Raw genomic sequence first — 10,629 nt, forward strand, 5'->3', positions numbered from 1 at the left:
ATGACAGTAATGTTAGTATAAATATTTATGTTTATTTAAGAATTAGCGTACCTAAAGAAAAGAATTACAGTGGTAGAGCTAACAAATACAGAAGAAATTAAGATTATTACAATGAAGGAGTTTTTATATTTACATTTAATTGTTCTGATTGTGTTCAAATTTTTGCTTTTCACAAAAGAAAAATTCAACAGACCAATGAATTTTAATTTAAAGAAAATTTTGTCAAATTTATAAAACATACCATATTTGAAAATAATTTTGAATAAACACATATACATTTATTGATTTTAAAAAAAATATACTTTATTCTCATTGTATTTAGATTAAAATGTAATTTAAAAATTAACGTGCTTCCATTTATGTAAATATTTATTTCAGAAGGGAATATCCAAGAAAAATTATTTTCTTTTCAGTTGTTATTTATGTTGAAGTAATTTTAAATGAAGTAAAAATAATTTCAAAATTGATTGACTTATGTTGACATTGCGCCCCGAATGGTATATTTAGATCCTGCCTTCTCCATTACAATCAGACCGAGTTCTTCAGGAATCAGCATTGACATTCGATAAATTCGTAGTCCGCTGAAAAAAGTAGAACCCAAGAAACTTAGTAGGTCGGTTACCGTCTCTTCCTCTTCTTCGTCACAGCAGCTCTTGCAGAGATCGTTAGCACAGGCCAATTCTTCTGGCATGTTTGCGGATCAAACAGTTGGAGCACCCTATCACATCCCTTGTGATGTGACGCAAGTCCAAATTTAAGCAAAAGTTTAAAATAAAATAACACGTGTCGATGTTTTTATAAGTTATAAATGTTCGGAACATAATTTTGATTTGAACAATTTTTAATGTTTCCAAATCAATAATAGATTATTGGAAACAAAGAAATTGTTAATTGTTGCTACGAATTCCACGCTCTTATCAGAAATAAAAAAAAACATTAAAGTATTCTTATAACATCAAAGTAATTCCAATTATGAAGTTTTATTCAAATATTTTTTCTTATAATTTCAATATAAAGTATACATTTGACACATATATGTCAAATAATTATACACAATACACGTGTATAATTATTACCATAAATATAAAATCAATTATATATGTATAATGCTTACGCATTGTTAATCTAATAAGGGTTTCCCAAATAAATTTAAACGAAGGACAAAATTTTATTTGTGTTAAGAAACTTTTAAATAGCAAAAAACTTTTAATTAATAAAAGCAGTGGTTTATAAGGAAACCTGATTTCTTTTATAATTAAAATTATTGTTTTGTTATCTTCTCCAATTATATACACCAAGGAAGAGATTAAAAAACAAGACTAGTTTGGTCAATTAAATCGTAATAATTAGAATTTTTTGATGTTGTTCATACTTATAGCAAAGCAAGTTTAAATAAAATAAGTTTAAATAAGTTTGGAAAAATATTTAAAAAAATTTTCTTTTCCAAACTAAAATCGGGCCAGGGACCTTTTGCTTTCTACCAAGAAACACCAAACAAACTACCTTTATGATAATTAGTTAAATGGATTCAGTCTCATGACAATTTGTTCAATAATGATCAATTGTAAAAATCCTACAGAAGACACTACAAAATACATATACTATCTACTTCTGCAGAAAAATAAATTTCTCAATAATGTATAATTATGTATAACAAGTATACCAACAAAACAACTGAACGAGCAATTCATAATAAGTATAAATACTAATATTTTTAGAATAATTTTAAAAAATATCAAATCTATAATAGAAATTGTATGTTTTGTATAAAATTATAAGCCTTTAATATTATTCATATTTTACATATTAATTTTTTTTTTCTTCTTTTAATTTTATATATCGTGTATGTATTATAATATAAACAAATAAAAATGTGCGTTCTTTTAATCTAATTTAATTCGGGCTTCTATACTTATATAATATTTTCGCGTAAATTTTCTATAATTCATACACAACACAAACACATATGAATGTACCAACTTATATAATATACAAAATACATATCTATATATACCCAGTTACCGAAAATCATAAAACAAAAAAAAATTTTTTTATTATATCACCGATATGACAATCACATTATATTAAAAGTGATAATCAGAAGAGCCGACTATAAGTTTTCGTTTTAAAAAGTTTTTCGTCTTAATTTCGAATAACATAATTAAAAATTTAAAAAATTAAAAACAAAGAAAATTTATATATATATACAATGTCATAACAGTGTTATATGAGTATATATGTATATGAATATGAATATGACATATTACTAATCAACTATAAAATAATTGCATGCGATAAGAATATTTAATTTAAATATGTAGATGAAGAAGAAAAAAAAAACAGAAAAAAAAATTCTATGATTTGTTCAGCGAACTTTTTGTGTTATGCTTTTTTTTTTGTAATTATAAAAGTTCATAAAAATTTAGTAATTGAAAGAGAAAAAAAAAAATAGAACAAAAAAATGGAAAAAAATTTTTTGTATATCTGTATTTTACATTTGTCTGAGTGTATGTAAATTTGTGCCCAAATGAATCTTTTAAATTTTTGTGAGCTATGGATACGATGATGCCACACAATTTATTAATTATTATTATCAACATTTCAAATTAAGATTTTTGTTTTTTTTTTTTTTTTTTTAAATTTAACTAGTATTTGTGTATGACACTTTTTTCATTTTACATAATATTATACGTATGTTTTTATATTAGTATAACAGAATGTACAGTATACGCGGTATAAAGATAACATTTTCTATATAAGAAATATTTTTTGTTCCAAATAAACAAATATTTTGTTCTATAAATTAGATAAATGGGTGGACAGTAGACAATAAACATCTAGCTATAAAAAAAATATATTTTTTTTTGTTTTAATAAAAAACAAAATTTTATGCGGCAGAAATTATTGTTTCTTTTAACTTGTTTATTTTCGAGATATTTGTGCAAAAAATATATATTCAAACAGATATATAAAGTTTCTACATATGTAAACATACGTACATTTATAATATTTTTATAAACCAATTTTATTGAATTAAAATCATATTAATTATGCAGCTGTCACTATTATCTTATATTAACTAAATTAAATTTTATATTGTTTATTTTAATTTTTGAATTTATTAAAATTTTTGATTTGTTTTTATTTTCTTTCGCAAAGCTTATTATTTAATTTTATGATATTGTAGGTGCTATATATGAATTCATAAATTATAAAATGCATGTATTGTACATAAGTGTGTGTGTGTATGTGTATTGAACTAAAATATTGAGTTGATTTAAAGATCATAAATAAACTTAAATATATTAATATTATATAATAATATTTTTTATTATTTATATTACATAAACAAAAATAATATAAAGTGAAAGTTGAATTGTATATAGTATTATAAACAATTTATATACATATGTATATAGATGCAAAATTTCATTTTTTTCATAATTTTTTTTTTCTTTTAGAATTTTCAGTATTTTCATAATGTTTTTACGTCAATAAGGTGTTTAAAATTAAATTATTGTACATTAAAAAATTATTTTTTTTTCTTTTCAATTGAATATAACGAGTCGCATAGCCGCAGTTTTAAAAATATTTTTTTTTTCTAATTTAAAAAATAAATTATATATGATATTGACCATCTGGAATATTTATAATATTGACCAGCTGCACAAATATATATATATGGCATATAATTTACCATAATATATATGGTAAATTTTATGGAATAATTTTTTTCAATAAATGATTTCTTTTTTTTTGAATCTAATAAAAATAAATTGTAAAATGCATTCAATGTAGAAAATTTTATAAAATATAATTTCAAAAATATTATGATAAATTGGTATATGTATTAATGTAATTAAATATTTAAGTAAAATAAATATTATAACAATATGTATGAAAAATATGAATTTATTTAATTTATGAGAATATAAAATTTTTTTGAGTTGGTATGTAAAATTTGGGATTGAGTTGCATAAGAGAGGTGATTTCAAAAGAATGTATACCCCGGTCTGATATCAAATTACATTAACATAGTATTAAATTATATTGAAAATTAAAGTAATAGAAGGAAAGTCCTTAGAATTCTTTTAAAAATCGTATGATGTTAGTGAAAGCAGAATTTTATACAAACTATTTATGTTTTCAAAAATTGTGCAAGAAATATTTAAATTCTATATTACTAAGATTATGTATTGTAAATTTTTTATATAAACTGCAAAATTTAATTAATATATAAATTAAGGCATGAAATAATGTTAGTATATAAAATATGTAAATATAATGAAATATTTCAAATAATAAAATTAAATAAAAAATAAATTTTTAAAATAATGGAATTAAGGAAAAAATTGCATATTTTTAGGTGCATATCAATTTTAAAATTTTCATGTAAATTTTGTTCTTTAATAACATAAACTTAATATTGTCCGTATATGTACGATTAAAAATTTTATCTGTTAATACTACATTAAAAAAAGATAAAATAAATTATTTGATAATTTTTTGATTTTAGTAAGAGATTAATATATTTGATATTTTATGTTTTTATCGGTAAATTATATATTAATTTATATTAATTTCCCGTCTCCTTAAGTTTTATAGTAAGTTATTCTATTACATTTACCAATATTGTAGCTGTCTTAGAAAAATAAAAGACTTAAATCCAAGACAGTTTATATGGTACAAGATATCGGAAAACCATACAAATAAAATATCACATAAGAAAATTTCGGCATCGAAATTGCGCCATCAAGTCCGTTCTTATTTAAAAAATAAAAAAAAAATACATTTCAGTGCATTTTACAAATTTTCTTCGTTAAAGTTTTAAGAAAAAATTAAATTTATAGAGTAATAAGCATTTTAAATAGCTTACATTTAAAATTCATTTTAAAAATTTTTGCAAATTCGAAAAGTATAATTCCTATCTGATTACCGTAATTTTTAAACCTGCCGAATTTAATTTTTACAATTACAACAAAAAAAAAATCGAAATTAACAATCCCAAATCATTATATTTCCGCCACCATGTTTTACGGTTTTGCGCGTGAACCTGGGGTTTAATTCAGTATTTGGTGGTCGTCTAACCAAAGTAGGAATATCTGGCCCAAATAAATTAATTTTTGTTTCGTCCGAACAAAGGATATTGCGCCACTTCTTTACACCCTCTGGCCCACTGCACTCCGAATGAGTTTTACCAAAAAGTTTTTCTATGTTTAATATTGTTTTTACTGACATAAGGAACTTTTCGAGCTTCGCGATCAAGTAAATTATTTTTGTTCAATATTCCGCGTATGGTTCTACCACTCACATTAGCCTGACATTCTTTTAAAATTGCTTTTGAAGATTTGAATGGGTCTTTTTTACATATCATTACAATTTTTCTGTTCAGTTTTTCACTTGTTTATTGCTTTCTTTCTCATGTTTCATGACTTTTATTACTTTTTAAAGCGTTAAAAACTAAATGTACTGAACGTTCAATAATTGTGGCAATTTCTTTTACACTTTTTCCTTGGTTTCTTAAGTTTTTAATTATTTATTTTTCCTTAACACTACAATGATTCGATCGAGCCCTAATTCTGCAATATTTTTCCAATTTTTCAAAAAATTAAATTATTTGATTATTATAATTTAAATATTGTTCAATATTTGCTTAAATAGTTTAAAAAAAAATTAGTTTTATTCATCAATAGAGCTACATTCGTCGGGTGTTTCTATTATTTTGACCAGATGAAATACGGTATTTTTACTTTCAAATGGTGAATTCCCGCAGATTACGGTTTTTTAGCGTCAATAAATATATTCACAATTGAACATAATATAGCAAAATAATTTTGCAAAAGATAGCATTTAATTCGAATATAATTTACAAAAGATATAAAAGAAATTAAAAACGTATATTAAGTGTTTCTATTATTTTGACCATAGCTGTATATAAGAGCAACTAAGACACATGTTACAATCATAAGTTTACATTGTATAAAAATAATGGAATTGTCTACACATACATTATTATTATGTAAATAATTATTACATGTTTAATAATTTTTAATTTAATAATTAAAAATTCTTTTATTAATTTAAAAAAAAAAAATTCCTTTTCAAAATCATTTTAAAATTTATTATACATATGTATACATGTTGAATTGTATATATATACAAATATAAGAATTAAAAACAGAAAATCATTTTAATAAGCGCTGTCAGTTTTCATTTTATGTATAGAACAAAATGTAGAATATCTATATATACATATTTATAATATGAGTATATAGTAAGTGCTAATAATGATAAATTGTTACAACTAAATATTTAGTATTTTAGAACACATATATAGTAACAAATAAAATAGTAAAGAGGCAAAGAGAAAAAGAAAATAATTTCGCGAAAACTTTGAAATTAATAAAATACAAGAAACAGTAAATAAAAATACAAAAAAAAAAAAGAAATCAAAATAAAATTCAAAGTGTTATTCACTTATCAGCTATAAGTATTATAGCGATGCTCTCTTATTAACGATTCGGGGCCACTTGAAAATTATTTCATTTACATACATATGTTTTTTTATATATGTACTTGTATATTATGCGGTATGCATATGGGAATATGTAATATTGTATTTTATATACACTTGAATTTTTCATTAAAATTATTTACTTTAATATTTTGTTGTTTATATGATGTAAAATAAAACAAGAAAAATAAAAGTAAAGAAAGATAAATATTTTTTTTTTCTTTTCTTATTTAGGAATTACCGGAAGTTATGGTTATTATTCGTTTCCATATACATATATAATGTATAAGTATTCCTCTTCTCATTCTTCTCTTTTTTATTATTCTTATTCTTATTATTACTATATTATTATTATTCTTTTTCCTCACATATCCAAATAGGTATAACCTCACATATTATTATACATTTCAATCATCTTGTGCTTTACCTATATGCATGTGTATATGTATGTGTATAAATGTATATATATATATATATAATTTTTAACCGATTTAAATTTTTTTAATCATGCAACACAGAACAAATTTTATAGTGATATTCTTAGGGTTTGTTTTTTTGTATTTCTGTGTTTTAGCAAAAAACAAAAAACAAAAATTTAAAGAAAAATTATCCAACATTGTCTATTAATGAATAAGCTTTGAATGTCAGTCTAACTGATGTGCATGTTTGGCTCATGAATAGTATATTTTGATATCGTTACTTACTACATTTTATTTTCTTGAAAATTAAACACAAAAAAAAAAATTTCAAGGTTAATAGAAATAAAAAAAAAAAAAACAAGAAAATTAACAAAAAAAAAATAGCGAAATTCAGCGAAAAGCTTAAAATTTTCTTTTTATTTTTGGATACAACGAATTTTTTTTTTTTTCATGTATACTTTCTTTTAATTTTTTAAAGTAAAATTAATTTTTTTTTTTCGCATATTTTTTAATTTCAACAAAACTTTCAAATGATTAAATTTAATTTTTCATGATTAATTGAATTGAAATGATTTTAAATCACTTAAAAACTGGCATTGTTACATAATGAATAGAGTGAATATTAAAATTTATTGTGGTTATGAAATTTGTTTATACATATATAAATAAAACTAGTGCCCTTTTGCTCCAATCACTTATTATTTTGTTAATTATTTAAAAAAAATTCAAATTTTCTGTTGCACTAAGTGGGAGAACAGTAATGATGCAATAGGTTGGTGCAATAGGGTCCAAAGTAAAAAGTAAATTTAAATTTACAACAAGAGAGCTTAAAAAAATGTAAAAATGCTAACAATAAAATACTTATAATTTTACCTTTTACATGTTTTTGAAATCGGGAATATGATAGTTTGTAAGAAAGGAAACAAGGTGAATTTGTATAATATATTTGTTATCGAGGCTGTATAGGATAATAGTCTTTTTAAAATCATAAAATTTCTCCAGAATATTAAGCCTTTTTTTTAATTTTTAATTGGAAAATATAATAAAATACAATATATACAGTATATATAAAGTATTCTACAATATATATGGTATATATAAAGTAATAAATACAATATATATAAAGTATAACAATTAATTTCAAAAATTTTATTCTAATTCTGATATAAAACATTTAAATTTTCATCAACATCACTTAAATTCTATAGAATTTTGAATGCATTTTAAAAGGAATATTTAAAATATTCAATTAAATGTTTTAAATATAAATGTTTTGCTATAAAATGAATTAGAATATTTATTACAAATAAAAAATAAACAAAAATTTGAAAATTTAAATTACATTTTAATTTTACAAATTCTTTTTGTACATAAAATTCTTAACAATCATTCATAACTTCAATATACTATCACCTATATCTGAAAATGAATGAAAACTTAAGAATAAAACAATTTGAGAATACAAAATCACTATCAATATAAGAATAAAATTTATAAAAAAAATTTCACCTTACTCTGTATGAATATTAATTAATTTTATTAACCGCAATATTATTATTACATAATAATATAAAAATTTATTGAAAGTGAAAGTATTATATTGTATTTTTATAATATATTTAATAGAAATTATGCTCCATGATTGATTAGTTGGTTGACATGGCAAGTACAGTAGGTTAACAGACCAACCCAATTAGCACAAATGTGCCGTTATGCTACCACTACCCCGCGATCAAAAGGCCGTCATTGGTCGCACTATTACAGGTGGACTACGTAAACTACCCGGTTCTCTTAAAGAGTCTATCTATATTCCCAATCAATTCCACTTCACCCAGAACCGGTGTCCCGTATAGACTGCCGTTAAGCAAGCAATGTTCCTCCGAGACATGGTCCCTTCGATTTCCTCAGATAGTTTTTTGATTACGTCTTTCTTAAAGTCCCAATTGTGGAGACAGTCTTCTACCTGCGATCCGCGCACGATAAATATATTCCTATACTCTATAGTCCATATTATTTAATCTTAAGAATTCTAATTGATTTATTTCGATATTATGTTGACTTATGTTGGCTATGTAGAAATTAAATGCAAACATTTAAATATCAATTATACAACAATTTACTACATTGTAATTTTTTTTTTAGAATCTATACAATTTAATTTTGTTTTCAAGTGTAATAATTTGTTCATATAAGAAGACAAATAGAAACAAGTTTTATGTTTTACACAAAATATTTTGATATACGTACAATAAATTCTACACCGTATTACCTGACCAAAATTTAAAAATTAACATATAGTTTTAAATTTAAATCAAATATCACGTAAATTAAGATAACCATATATAAAAATATAACAATTAAATAAGAGTTCAATCAAAATTTTTATAACATTAATAAACTAAAAAAAAAATTCTTCCATTTATGGTAACCTGGTTTTCTTAATTCAAAAATTTTTATATTACAATTAAAATTTATATATTATTATGTAATTGAATAAAGTATTTAAAATAATTTTATGTCATTAAATTAATTGTTGATAAGCAGGTAGTATAAAACGAATTTGACATAATTCGGGAAAACTAATTTGAATAAATCAAATTTAATACATAAAATCTAAATTCTGTTTACTAGTTTAATATAGGAAGAAAATTTAAATATACTTTCGTTTTAAGTGTTTTATAATAAAGGCTGTTAGTAAAAATCCAATCCCTTTTAAAAAATACCGAATACTCGTATATATACGTATGTATATTAGGCATTATTTTGTGAAATTAAATTTTCTAAAATAACCAATAATTTAATTAAATCTTGTAAAATTATCAATTACATAACACAGAATTAAAATTTTAAATGAATACTCATAGCTATTATATATTTTGCATTGAGTTTTCCAAAGGAATTATTCCACCCCAATCCTCTCAAAATTGAATATATAAGCTTGGCGTTACACACAATGGAAACTGTAAAAGATTTAAATAACAAATCAAGCCTTACGATGCCTCTCAACCCTTAATTACTTTTAAATGGCTCTTTCACAAAAAGCCGGGAAAAACAGATTTATAATAGAATTTCCTAATAATAACCCTTTTCTTTTAAATCTGTGAAATTCTATTTTCGACTAAAATAAATTTGTCTAGCTTTTCATTATATAAAACAATATTAGAACTAAAAGTTAGTACGCATTTATTATACAAGATATATTGTTTGGTATTGAAAATATTTTTAAAAAGTTTTTAAATTTCTTATTTAATTAGATTTTTAATTTTTATATTATAAGAATAATTTTTTCCAATTTTCGTTCAATATAGTCTAGCCTCCGATAAATCATTTTTAAGTAAAAACCAGTTTTTTTTTTTATAAAATTTTCAATGTCAAGCAGAAAAAAAAAATGTCTTTTCTTTTAATAATTGAAATAATTTTGGGCATTATTCCAAACGCCTAAAAAATAATTAATTGTTTTTGCTTTTTTTTTGTAGGACTTGTATATGAGTTTTAAATTTCATTACAGTTTTGTGTATAACATAAATTCGCACACAATATTAAATTAACTTTGTTAACTTTATTGATTTATGAAATTACAATTTGATTATACTATATATACTGTTATACTGTATAATGATGTAAAAATCTTAATCCTAACTTGTTATATTGTACAAGTAATTCTATGATATTGTAGATTTTTCCCTATGATTAATT

Source organism: Condylostylus longicornis, unplaced genomic scaffold (assembly GCF_029603195.1).
Source record: "Condylostylus longicornis isolate FDR11 unplaced genomic scaffold, ASM2960319v2 ptg000075l, whole genome shotgun sequence".
Taxonomy (NCBI): Eukaryota; Metazoa; Arthropoda; class Insecta; order Diptera; family Dolichopodidae; genus Condylostylus; species Condylostylus longicornis.